The 12,390-nt window shown below is 38.8% G+C and overlaps 1 pseudogene; it reads left to right on the top strand.

The window, feature by feature from the left end:
* Positions 1-206: 206 nt before the first annotated feature.
* Positions 207-12,390, top strand: part of LOC102855953 — an 89,666-nt pseudogene continuing 77,482 nt past the window's right edge.

Here is a 12,390-nt window from a genome sequence, read left to right as displayed (position 1 = left end):
TCATGCGAGTTCCCCAGCAGTCCCATGGATCTGTCTCTTGGTTCAACAGTGTTTATTCAGGACAGATCTGGCGACTCCCCTCTTCCAGCCTCAGACTGCCCTCCAACTTCATCTCCAGGCGTAACCTCAGGACCATCTTAGCCATCTCCTCTTTTCAGGACCAACTAACACCATTTTTTTTGTCAGCCCCCAAACCTCAACCAACTATGAGCTCTTAGATGCATCAAAATTATTGTGCCAAAGTGGAGGCTGGCGTCAACTCTCTGGTCAACCTGCACATGTGGGCGTCTTACACCTACTTCTCTCTGGGTTTTTATTTTGACCACAATGATGTGGCCTTGGAAGGAGTGGGGCACTTCTTCTGTGAGTTGGAGAAGGAGAATCACAAGGGTGCCAAGCAGCTCTTGAAGCTGCAAAACCAGCGCGGCAGCCGAGTCCTCTTCCAAGATATCCAGAAGCCATCCCAAGATGAGAGGGGTAAAACCCTGGACGCCATGGAAGCAAGCTGGTCTTGGAGAAGAACCTAAACACGACACACTGTAGCTTCTGCCCACACTGACCCCCATCTCTGTGACTTTCTGGAGAACCACTTCCTGGATAAGGAAGTGAAACTGCTGAAGAAGATGGGTGACCATCTGACCAACATTAGAAGACTGGGCAGCTCCCAGGCTGGGCTGAGAGTATTTCTTTGAGTGTCTCACCCTAAAGCACAACCAGGGGCTTGCAGGGACCTGCAAAGGGGACATTTGCATCCCCCTGCCATCAGCAGCAAGCTTCTCTTTCCCACCCTGATTTAGAATCTTATCCACCCAGAAGCACCTTGCCCAAGCCTTGGACCAAATGAAACAATAAAGCTTTCATGCTTGGAAAGATAGAGGATCACTGAAGGAAAAGAAATACCTCAATGAAATGGACTGATATGGCGACTTCAGAAATGGACACTAGTTTGTCAGAGACAGTGAGGATGGCACAGGGTAGGGTAGGGTTCAGGTGAGCTGCTCATCGGCTCACTATGAGTCATACTTGACTCGATGAAACATAAAAACAATAAACCTTAGTAGGTAGTTCTACTCTGTCCTATAGGGTCTCTATGTGTCAGAATTGACTCTACAAAAGTGATTATTTTTAAGGGAAAAGGGGAGAGACAGTGGCGAACTTGAATGCACATGGTTCTAATCCACCATCTGTTCCATGGCAGAAAGATGGGCAATCATCTCCCATGTGATTATCCTGCCTCTGAAAACCACTGGATGATCAGCTATATGTCAGTTCCAACTAGATGGCACACAATAGCCAAAAAAAGGGTTTCAGGGTAGAAGTTTCACTTTTCATGCTGAAGACCATGGTTTAACTTCAGCCAGTGCATTTCATATGCAGCCCCTACCCATCTGTTAGTAAAGGTGTGTATGCTGCTATAATGCTGAACAGATTTCAGTACTGAGCTTCCAGACTAAGATGGATCAGGAAGAAAGTTTGGCAATCTACTTGAGTCAAAAAAAAGCAACTTTGAAAATCCCATGGATCACAATGATCCAATTCCATGTGTATCTTATGACATGACTAGGCAGCAGCATTTTGTTCCACTGGACATGAGTTCATCTTGAGGCAGGGCCTCTTTCCTAAGACAGCTAACAGTAAGTGATAGAAGGATCAAAGAAGAAAGAGTTCAGATTATGTATTTGTCTTTCTTTCATTTTGTGTTCCTGTGCTGCTTATATTCTGTTTTGTAACCTCTGGGAGAAAAATATTGATAAATCACAGATGCCTGCAAAAACTGTAGTCTCTCACCGCATGAGAATTTACACCAAGTTAAATGGTTAGTTCTTTACACATAAAGCTATTTAAGCACTCGGGAAATCTTTCAGTTTAGTGGCTTAAATCAGAACTTTGACATCATTTTAACAGCGTTTTATTTTCCTATGACCTTCAGAGCTGCTATATAATCCTAAAATCATAGCTATTCCAAAGGAATCATTTCCTTCTATTCTGTTCTATAAAAATCGAATGGCAAAGAGCTCTCCGGGTACAAAAGGAAACGGGGAAAAAAAAATCTGCAACCAAATGTGTCAGGTTCTATCACACCTAGGGAAGCTCCACCTTGGCTCTACCTTGACGGCTAGTTAAAGGTGTCATTAGATGTCATTGAAAAAACTTGAGGCTATCTCTGAACCTGATATAAATGTGGCTACTTAAACGTGGAATTAGATGCTATTGAATAAACTTGAGACTACCCGTGAGCCTTATATACATTGTTTCAGGGCAGGGAAGTTTTAAAGGAGCAATCAACAACACAAGGTGAACAACTTGACTAAATTATAAAAATGGAATTCTCAAGACTTATGCTTTCTTTTCTGACTTGGTTGACTAAAAAATAATCTGAATTTCTGTTACAAAGTTTGAATGAAATATAGTATTTGCTGTTAGGTACTATCAAGTTTCAACTTTAAGTGAGTATATGCAACAGAATTAAACTCTGCCCAACTCTGTGTCATTCTCAGCTTGTCTCTATGCTTAAGGCCAGTGCTCTCATTACTGTGTCAATTCTTCTTCTTCTTTATTGAACTTTCCAAATATGATATCCTTCTCCAGGAACTGGACTATCCCATCCCCTAAGCATGTAAGAGGATGCCTCATCATCTTTCCTTCTAACAAATGCTCAGAAAATTTGGAAATTCTAACTTGTAGAAAATGAAGGACACTTGAAATAGTTATTGATAAAAACCAAAGACTGTCACCTTCAATATGGATTGCACATCAACATACTCACAAATAAATGAAAAATCTTTGTAACTGAACTAATAAAGAAAAACATCATGTTGTTATTGTTGGTAAGTGCCATCGAGTCATAGGCGACTCATAGTAACCCTCTGAAGGAAAGTCTTCAACACTTGTGTGTCTTTCATCCTCTCTCCAGGTTCATAGAGTTTCCGGAGGCAAGCTATTATGGAAGTGGATGTCACTCCTGCTTCCAAGCTTGTTTTATTTAGGGAGTTTCACCCAACACTGTCCACCATGGGTAACCAACCATTAACGCATTTGACACATCAGTGTCACAGTGTTCAGCTTCACAGCAACCACAGTTATAAAAAAATATTGAACTTGTTAAATATTTCTTTTTCTTGCTTCAAAAATCAAAGCTTATGGAAGTAGCAATTCATAATAAATTAAAAACCATATTACATTTGGCACTTCTGCTGCCAAGGATTTCTTTAAAGTATGCAAGAGCAAGGAAGTCACTTTGAGGACTAAAATGCAAGTTTTGCTATTTTCACAAAAGAAAAAATCAACTAAAAAAGTTGACTTTCCTAGAATCAATACCAAGTCTTAGTGACCCTTCATTAGGTTTTTATGGGTTAACTATTTTTAAAATTAAAATGTTACTACATTTATTGTGATGTTAATGAAAGTTTACAGAAAAGTTAGATTTTCATTCATTCATTGTTCCACATTTTTATCCTTTCTTCCTCCCTCCTTTCCCCCTCCCCAGTACATTTTTCTTTTTTTACTTATACTAATTTACTTACAAAATTTGAATACATTGTTTTTCTTCCAATTTCCATCACCCATACACACACCTGTCAAATTGTATGATTTGTTTTTGTCATTGTGGTTAAGTGCTGGCGAGTCAAAGATAACTCATAGAAACCCTATGCACAAAAGACTTGAACAATTTTATAACTTTCATCATTTCTCCAAATTCATAGGGTTTCTCGAAGCAAGCATTTTTTGGAAGTGAATATCATTCCTGCTTCCAAGCTGGTTTTAATTGGGGGAATTCCACCAAACACTGTCCACCATGGGTAGCCATTATCACATTTGATGCATCAGTGTCATAGTGTTTAGCATAACAGCAACTATGAGAACCAGAAATCACACCTCTGTAGAGTCAGACAGCTTCAGAATACTCCACACCTGGATTCCAGTCCCATACTGCTGTCCAAATGCCTTTTTTTAATACAATCAACTATTGCAAAAAGCCAAGGATTGCAGTTTCCAATATGGATTGAAGATCAACATAATGGAAACAGCCCAAATGTCCAACCACAATACTATGGATTGAGAAACTATGGCACATTCACACAATGGAATACTACACAGCATGCAGGAGCAATGATTTTGTAAATTACTACCTTTGGAGGGACTGGAAAGCATTATGCTGAATGGACTAACTCAGTCCAATTAGGACAAATATTGCATAAAGCCATTATTGTAGAATGAGTATGAGGATTCAAGGTGGGCTGGGGGGAGTAGAGGGATGAGGATGGGTGGTAAGTGGAGAGTAGTATGGAGAGTAATTAATCATAGAGTCACACAATTTGATGGGTGAAGGGGGGGTGAAGGAGATGGAAAAGATCCAGTGTAAAAACAATGTGTACAAACTTTGTAAATAAATATTTATCAAAAAAGAAACAGAAAAGGTTCTCACCACTGGAACAATTAGGTGCATCGTAATAGATGGAGAGGAGATTGAAATAGTTAACAATTTGCGCTTGCTGGGTTCCACAATCAACACTCGTGGCATCAACAGTCAGGAAATCAAAAGACAAATTGCACTGGGTAAATCTGCTGTCAGGGACCTTTCCACAGGGCTAAAGAACAACAGTGTGAGTCTGGAGAAGAAGGTGGTCCTGATCAAGGCCATGGTCTTCATAATTGCTTGCTATGCATCAGACAACTGGAAAATAACTAAGGATGATAAAAGAAGAAGAGATGCCTTCAAGCTGTGGTGCTGGATAAAAGTATTGAACATACTAGGGAGGGCCAAAAGAACAAATAAGTCTATCCTGAATAGAGTAAAACCAAGTTACTCCCTGGAGGCAAGAATTTTGAAGCTCTGTTTGACATTGGTTGGCCATGTTTCCAGACAGGAGCAGAGGTTGAAGAAAGACATCAGGCTTGGAAGGGTGAAGATACAGCACTGGAAAGGAAGACCCTGAATGATATGGATTGACACAGTAACTACAGTACTGGAACTAGGTGTGTCGGAGTCATTGAGACTAGCTCAGGATAGAGCAAAATTCAAAGATAGGATGGCTATGAGTTGCAGGCAACTAGATGGCACAGAATTGCAACAACAATAGATTCTTTGCTTTTTTAAATGTAGAAAGTGAGGTTATCTAAAGTAACAATTGTTTCTTCTTTATCAGTCTTAATGTCTCAGTGTACCATCAATACTGAGCAAGAATTGATCTTAAGTGACTATTTTTACCTTATCTTTAATTTCTGTTTTATATTTTCTTGGAATTTTTTTATTGGTATTGTTAATGTTTGTCTCTGGTGTTCGTTCTTAGGCTGAGGAAGCTTTCATCTATTCCTGTTTGGTAAATTTTTTTTTATCATGGGTAATATTTAATTTTATCTTATGTTTTTCTCTAGTCTTTATTAAGGTATGTCAAGTGGTTGGTTTTTTAAAAATTGGCTAGTGTACTAAACTACATTAATCAAAGTTCTAATTTTGAGTTAACCTTGGATTCTGGGGACATCCCAACTTAGTCATGGTCTCCTAATTACATTAGATGTCCAATCCATTCATTCTTAGCTTTTCCTTGTAAAACACTATTTAAAGTTAAATAAAATGTCTCTAAAAATTTTCCTGCTTTATGTAGATGATACAATCCAGCTTGCTGAAACTGAGGAGGACCTGAAGTGCTTGCTGTAGAAGGTCAAAGACTGCAGCTTTCAATATGGATTAAAGCTCATCATCAAAAAAACAAAGATTCTCACCAATGGGTCTATTGGCAGCATCAGTAGAGATGGCGAAGATATGGAGATTGTTTACAGTTTTAGTTTGCATGGTTCACAGTCAACACTCTTGGTACCAGCAGCCAGGAAATCAAGAGATTAATTGCACTGGGAACATCATCTGTCAGGGACCTCTCCAGAGTACTGAAGAGCAACAATGTCAGGCTGGAGACTAAGGTGTGCCTGATCCAGGCCATAGTCTTCTCAATTGCTTGCTATGTGTCAGAGAGCTAGACAGTGACTAGGGATGATAGAAAGATAACAAGGGATGATAGAAAGATAATTGATGTCTTTGCACTGCGGTGCTGGAGAAGAGCATTGAATATACCATGGAGTGCTAGGAGAATAAACAGGTTTGTCCTAGAGAGGCTGAAACCAGGCAGCTCCTTGGAGGCAAGGATTATGAAGCTTCATTTGACATACTTTGGGCATGTTGTGAGGAGAGACTGGTCCTTGGAGAAGGCCATCATGCTTGGGAGGGTGGAAGGACAACGCAAGAGAGGAAGACGCTCAAATAGATGGATTGATTCAGTCATTAGGGTAATGGGAGTAGGTGTGTTGGAGACAGTAAGGTTGGCACAGGATAGAGCAGGATTTAGGGCTTTTGTACATAGGGTCACTATGTTGTTGTTGTTGTTGTTATGTGCCGTCGAGTCGTTTGCAACTCATAGCAGACTTTCCCATCGTTAGGGTCGCTATGAGTAGCAAGAAACTCAATGACACATAATAAGAAACAACAAAATATTATAAGTCTTGATATGTAATATTTTAATTATATTACATTTTTAAGTGTTTCATAATATATATTATGAAGTGTCATAGGTGTTTATTTTCTAGTGTGTTTAAACAGCTGAATACATTGAAATTTTCTACTTCTTCCTTTCATTATCTTTCTCAACATATCTTCATGTTGTTGTGTATCATCATTTTGGAACCAACTCATAGCTGACACTCCAGCAAGTTTTCAGAGGCAGTAAATCACATGGGAGGAGATTGCTTATCTTTCCCATATGGAGCAACTGGTGGATTTAAACCATGTTCCTTGGGGTTAGCAGCATAACTCTTTACCACTAGACCACCCGAACTCCCTATATATATAGCTAAACAGTAGAATTCTAAATTAATTGCATTGACATCAGAGAATTTTGTTGACACATACTAACACTTCAGTTTTTCCTCCCTTTTCCTATATATTTAGAATTTATGTGTTTAGAATATTATGTGTTTTATGTTTATCAACTAAAAAGGTTTTCCCACTATTACAGAGCATTTGTCAGTTTCTTTTTTAATTCATTCAATTTTTGTTTTACACATTTGAAGATATAAGTGGAAATTAAACTCATTTTATAGTAGTTGCCTTCCAGATAATATTAACCTTATGTTGTTTTTGTTGCTATTGTTATGTGCCATCAAGTTGACTATGACTCATGCAACCCTTTACACAATAGCTGTGAAACCTACTCTATCCTGAGCCAATCTCACTGTTTCTGACACACATACCATTATTAACAACTTACTGTGTCAATCCTTTGGCTCCAGGATCTTCCTCTCCTACACTGTTCCCCCATCCTTCGTACGTACATGATATCTTTTACCAGAACTGATCTCTCCTGGCAACATGCTCAAATTGTAAAAGAACAACCCTCAATATCTCTATCTCCAAGGAGTAGCTTGGTTTCACCTTCTCTGAACGAGACATATTGTTCTCTTGGAAATCCATGGTATGTTCAGTAGTCTTCTCCAGCACCACAACTCAAGGGCATCAATTCTTCTTCTGTCATCTTTGGCCATTGTCCAGTTATCTGATGCACAGCAAGTAATTGAGAAGAATATGTCATGCATAAGGTCCAGCTTAATCCCTAGACAAACATAATTTCTTTTCAGCACTCTGGAGAAGTTACTAACAACAGATTTTCCTAATACAACTTGATTTTTTTATTTCCTAACTGCTGGTGCCATGAATGTTGATTGTGGACTCTAGTAAGCTGAAATTGTTAACAATTTCAATCTCTTCTTCATTTATCATGAAGAAGATGGCCCAGTTGTGAGAACCTCTGATTTTTTTTTATGTTAAGTTTCAATCCATATTGGAGACTACAATCCTTGGCCTTATACAGAAAGCATATCAGTTTCTCCTCAGTTCCAGCAAACAAGGTTGTGCCATCTGCATAATGAAGGTTGTTGATGAGTTTTTCTCCAATCCTGATGAAACATTCCTCCTTATAAAGTCCAGTATCCCAAATGTTCTGTTCTGCATAGAGATTGGAAAGATTTGGAGACAGAACACATCCTTGATGCACTCTTTCCTGATTTTGAACTTGGCAGTGTTTCTTTGCTTGGTTTTGATGACTGTTTCCTGGTCCAATTAAGATTTCTGGGATTCCCATTCTTCTCAAGGTTAACCAGTTTGTTGTGATCCACACAGTCAAATGCCTTTACATAGTAAATAAAACACAGGAAGACATTCCTCTGGTACTCTCTGCTTTTGAACAACTGACATTGACAATGATGCCCCTAGTGACACAGCCTCTTCAAAACCCAGCTTGTATTAGTGGTAGTTCTCTGTAGATGTACTTGTTCAGACATTTTTGGATAATCTTCAGCAGAATTTTGCATGCATTTGGTATTAAGTGATATCATTCAAAAATTTCCACACTCTGTAGATAACCTTTTTTTGAATGGGAACAAATATGTATCTCTTCCAATCTGTTGTTCCAGTGGTTTTCCTCCAAATTTCTTGAAACAACCTGGTGAGAATATACAGATGCCCACCTGTTTGTTGAAATATGTCATTGGTATTTTACCAATACCTTAGCCTTTGTTTTTTACCAATTCCTCCAGAGTAGCTTGAACTTTCTCCTTCATCACCAATGCCTCTTTGACATTGTGGCATATTTACTAACTCATTAATATAAAAAACATATCAGTTTTTGTTAATATTGTTGTAATATATATCAAAATTATGAAAGGATATAACCTTGATATACCTTTCCTTATTTTAGACCACGTTGTACCACCTTGCTCTGTTCGAATGATTCCTTCTTAGTCTCTGTATAGGTTATGCATGAAAACAATTAAATCTGCTGGAATTTCCATTCTTCTCAATGTTACCCTTAATTAATCATTGATTCAGAACATACAATGTTTTTGCAAAGTCAGTAAAGCATATATAAATAAACAGTTTTCTACTATTCTCTACATTTATCTAAGATCCATATGATGTCAGCAATGACCTTATTCCATGGGTTCTTTTGAGTCCAGTCCGAATTTCTATGTTTCCTATTGATGTATTATTATTTCAGCCATTTTAAAATAAACTTCAGCAAGATTTTAGTTATGTGTGGTTTCACTGATACTGTGTATTAATGTATGTATTCTGTTGGGCCATGTTTCTTTGAAATGGACACAGATATTAATATATTCTAGTCAGAAAAATGTTTTTGCATAGGTCAGATAATATACCCAGGTTGCATCTGTTGAGACACTGCAATCATTGGTCCATAAATTCTGGAGGCTTATTTTTTGCCAGTTCCTCCAGTGCAGCCTGGACTTCTTTCATTACTATTGAAAGAAGTAGGACTAAATCAGGAGCTTGACATCAAAATCAGAGGAAGACTCATCAATAAACTGTGATATATATTTTACATAGCCTAGCTTATTGGAAAAAAAAATGAAAGTGCCCAATTGCAGTGTCCTCAGGCTGGGGCTGAGAGTTAAAATAATTTTGAACCTGAGGGCCACAGGCCCTTGGGCCAAGGAAACAACATTTACACATCAGATCTAGAGGACACATCATCCTTTCCTGGGAAACTAGCCTCTTGTGTCAGCACCATGCTACAAATGGAAGAGAAGAGATACTAAGCCACAAGAAGTCAGTCCTGGAGCAGAAGTTCAAGGGAAAGGACTTTTCCTCAGAACTCTCTGAGATAGGAAACCTTTCCAGGTCCTTGTACCTGGTATTTGGACTTAGAGACTCTTAAATTCAAGAGATACAGGCCACAGTATAATAAACTGGCAGCAATGCAAGGTGTTCAGAATCACAGTAGCCCTGATGGCTTGAGACTCAAGCCATCATTTCAAGGGCTGGATAAGGGGAGGAAAGTGTTGAATGGTATAGGAATGAGTGGAATGAGATGCTGGTCTGTATGAGGAGGAATATGGCATCAGGATTGAAGGAAGATTCATCAACAATAGGTGTAATAGAGATGTCACAACCCTACCTGCTGAATCTGAGGACCTGAAACATTTGCTGCAGAACATCAAGGATTGCAGCCTTCATATGGATTGAAGCTTATCATCAAGAAAACAAAGATTCTCACCACTGGGGCAATTGGCAACATCATGAGTGAGATTGAGGTTGTTAACAGCTTTAGTTTGCTCCGCTCCATAACCAACATTCTTGGTACCAGCAACCAGGAAATGAAAAGATTAATTGCGTTGGGAAAGTCGGCTGTGAGGGACCTCTCTAGATTCCTTAAGAGCAACAGCATCAGTCTGGAGACTAAGATGAGCCTGATCCATGCCATTTTCTTTGTAATTGCTTGTAATGCATAAGAGAGCTAGACAATGACTAGGGATGAGAGAAGGAGAATTGATGCTTTTGAGCTGTAGTGCTGGAGAACGATGCTGAATATACCAAGGACTGCCAGGAGAACAAGCAGTTTAGTCCTTGAGAGGGTGAAGCCAGCCTGCTCCTCAGAGGCAAGGATTCTGAGGCTTCGTCTGACATACTTTGGACATGTTGCAAGGAGGGACTGGTTCTTAGAGAGAGGTATTATGCTTGGAATGGTGGAGGGACAGAGAAAGAGAGGGAGACCATTAATGAGATGGATTGATACAGTGACTAGGATAATGAGGGTGTGTCAGAGAGAGTAAATAAAGTTGGCACAGGATAGAGTAGGTTTCAGGACTGTTGTACATAAGGTTGCTATGAGTCACAAACCACTTGAGGGCTCATAACAACAACAACTACAAAAGCTTATTGAGAGAGGGGGGGGAAACCTAGAAGCAGTTAATGCAGTTAAAATAATAAAGCCTTGATTATTCATTACTCTTCATCTTAGAGAAAGCAAAAATATTCAGAATTAAACTAATAGGTAACAACATGATAAATGAACAAAAAGTTAAATCATCACAGACTTCATTTTGCTCATATCCACAATCAATATTTTAGATCAAACAATAGATAAAATGACATATTCCTTTGGGCATACCTGCTGCCAATGACCTCTTCAAAGTGCTAAAGCACAAAGAAGTTACTTTCGAACATGAGGTGCACCCGCCACAAGACGTGGTATTTTCCTTTGCTTCATATGCATGTGAAAGTTGGACTTTGAATAAAGATAATTTGAATTGTATTGTTGATGAATAATATTGACTATATCATGAACTGACAAGAAAAGCCCAAATAAATCGGTTTTGGAAGAATTGCAGTTTGAGTGTTGCTTAGAGACAAATATGGTATAACTGAATCTCACAATCTGTGGGCATGTTGTCAAGAGAGCACAGACTCTGGAAAAGGAAATTTTGCTAGGAAAATTAGTCAATAAAACAAAGAAAGACTCACAAAGAGATCATGGTGTAAGAACTCTTTGTTCAAAGTTACTTTCCCAATTATTGACTTTGATTTTCACAATATGACTGAGTAGAACTATAGTCCTAATATGGACAAGGTAAATAACACCTTTTGGGTGGGAACATCTAATAAAGTGTGTAGACTCTTGTTGTTGTTATTGTTGAATACAGTCAAGTCAGAACCGACCAATAGCTGACCCTCCAGCAGCTTTTCAGGGGCTATTAATTGCACAGGAGGAGAGTGCCCATCCTTTTCCCATGGAGCAGCTGGTGGATTCAAACTGCATGCATTTGAAATTGCAGTGCAAGTTCTGGGAGAACTTATCAGTTTTACAATCCCAGCAGGCTTTAATGAAACACATTTAGAGGCAGAAAATAGGATTCTCAATGCAAGCAATAAAGAATAGAGAGTATAGTTTATCCTTCTGGCTCAGAGATTCCTAAAGAAGATGGACTGAGACCAGCAGGAGCATCAACAACAAGAGGAGCCGTAACAGAGGTGGTCACTAATAACAAGAGATCACTAATGTGAGACGCAGTTGAACTGGAACTGCTACTCCATGGAGCTGAGAGCTTTTATACATTGATACTGGAGAGCTGGGCAAAAATGCCATCCTTGTGAGGATTAAAAGAGCTGTGTAACACTGACCCATGGGTGCAAGACTGAAGAAGGTCAGAGGGTCTGTGTGCGTGTCTGAGAAGTTTTTGTAACCGAAGAATTATGTACTGACATTTTTTAAACCCGAGCTGTAATCTTAATACTCTAATAAACTTTTAAATTCAGGTATAAGCTGTGAGTTCTGTGTGGTCATCGCAACAGATTAGAAATTCTAATAGTTATGCACCAAAATCCCTGAGGTGGATAGTTGGTATTACAATCGATAAGATAGCATGCAGAAGGTTTGGGGCAGGTCTGACCTCATAGGACTAGGTTTTGTAGTGCTAATGTTGGCTTATGATGGCGCTTCTTCATTGGAGAATCAGTGGAGATCAGAAAAAACTACTTTCATCCTGGAAGGACTGTTTTCATAAAGGTAATACAATAATGTGTTTAAACACAGCAGACATTGTGAA

This window comes from Elephantulus edwardii, unplaced genomic scaffold (assembly GCF_000299155.1).
Source record: "Elephantulus edwardii isolate Elephantulus edwardi_28Jun2011 unplaced genomic scaffold, EleEdw1.0 scaffold00149, whole genome shotgun sequence".
Lineage (NCBI taxonomy): Eukaryota > Metazoa > Chordata > Mammalia > Macroscelidea > Macroscelididae > Elephantulus > Elephantulus edwardii.
This window is presented reverse-complemented; position numbering and strand designations above follow the sequence as displayed.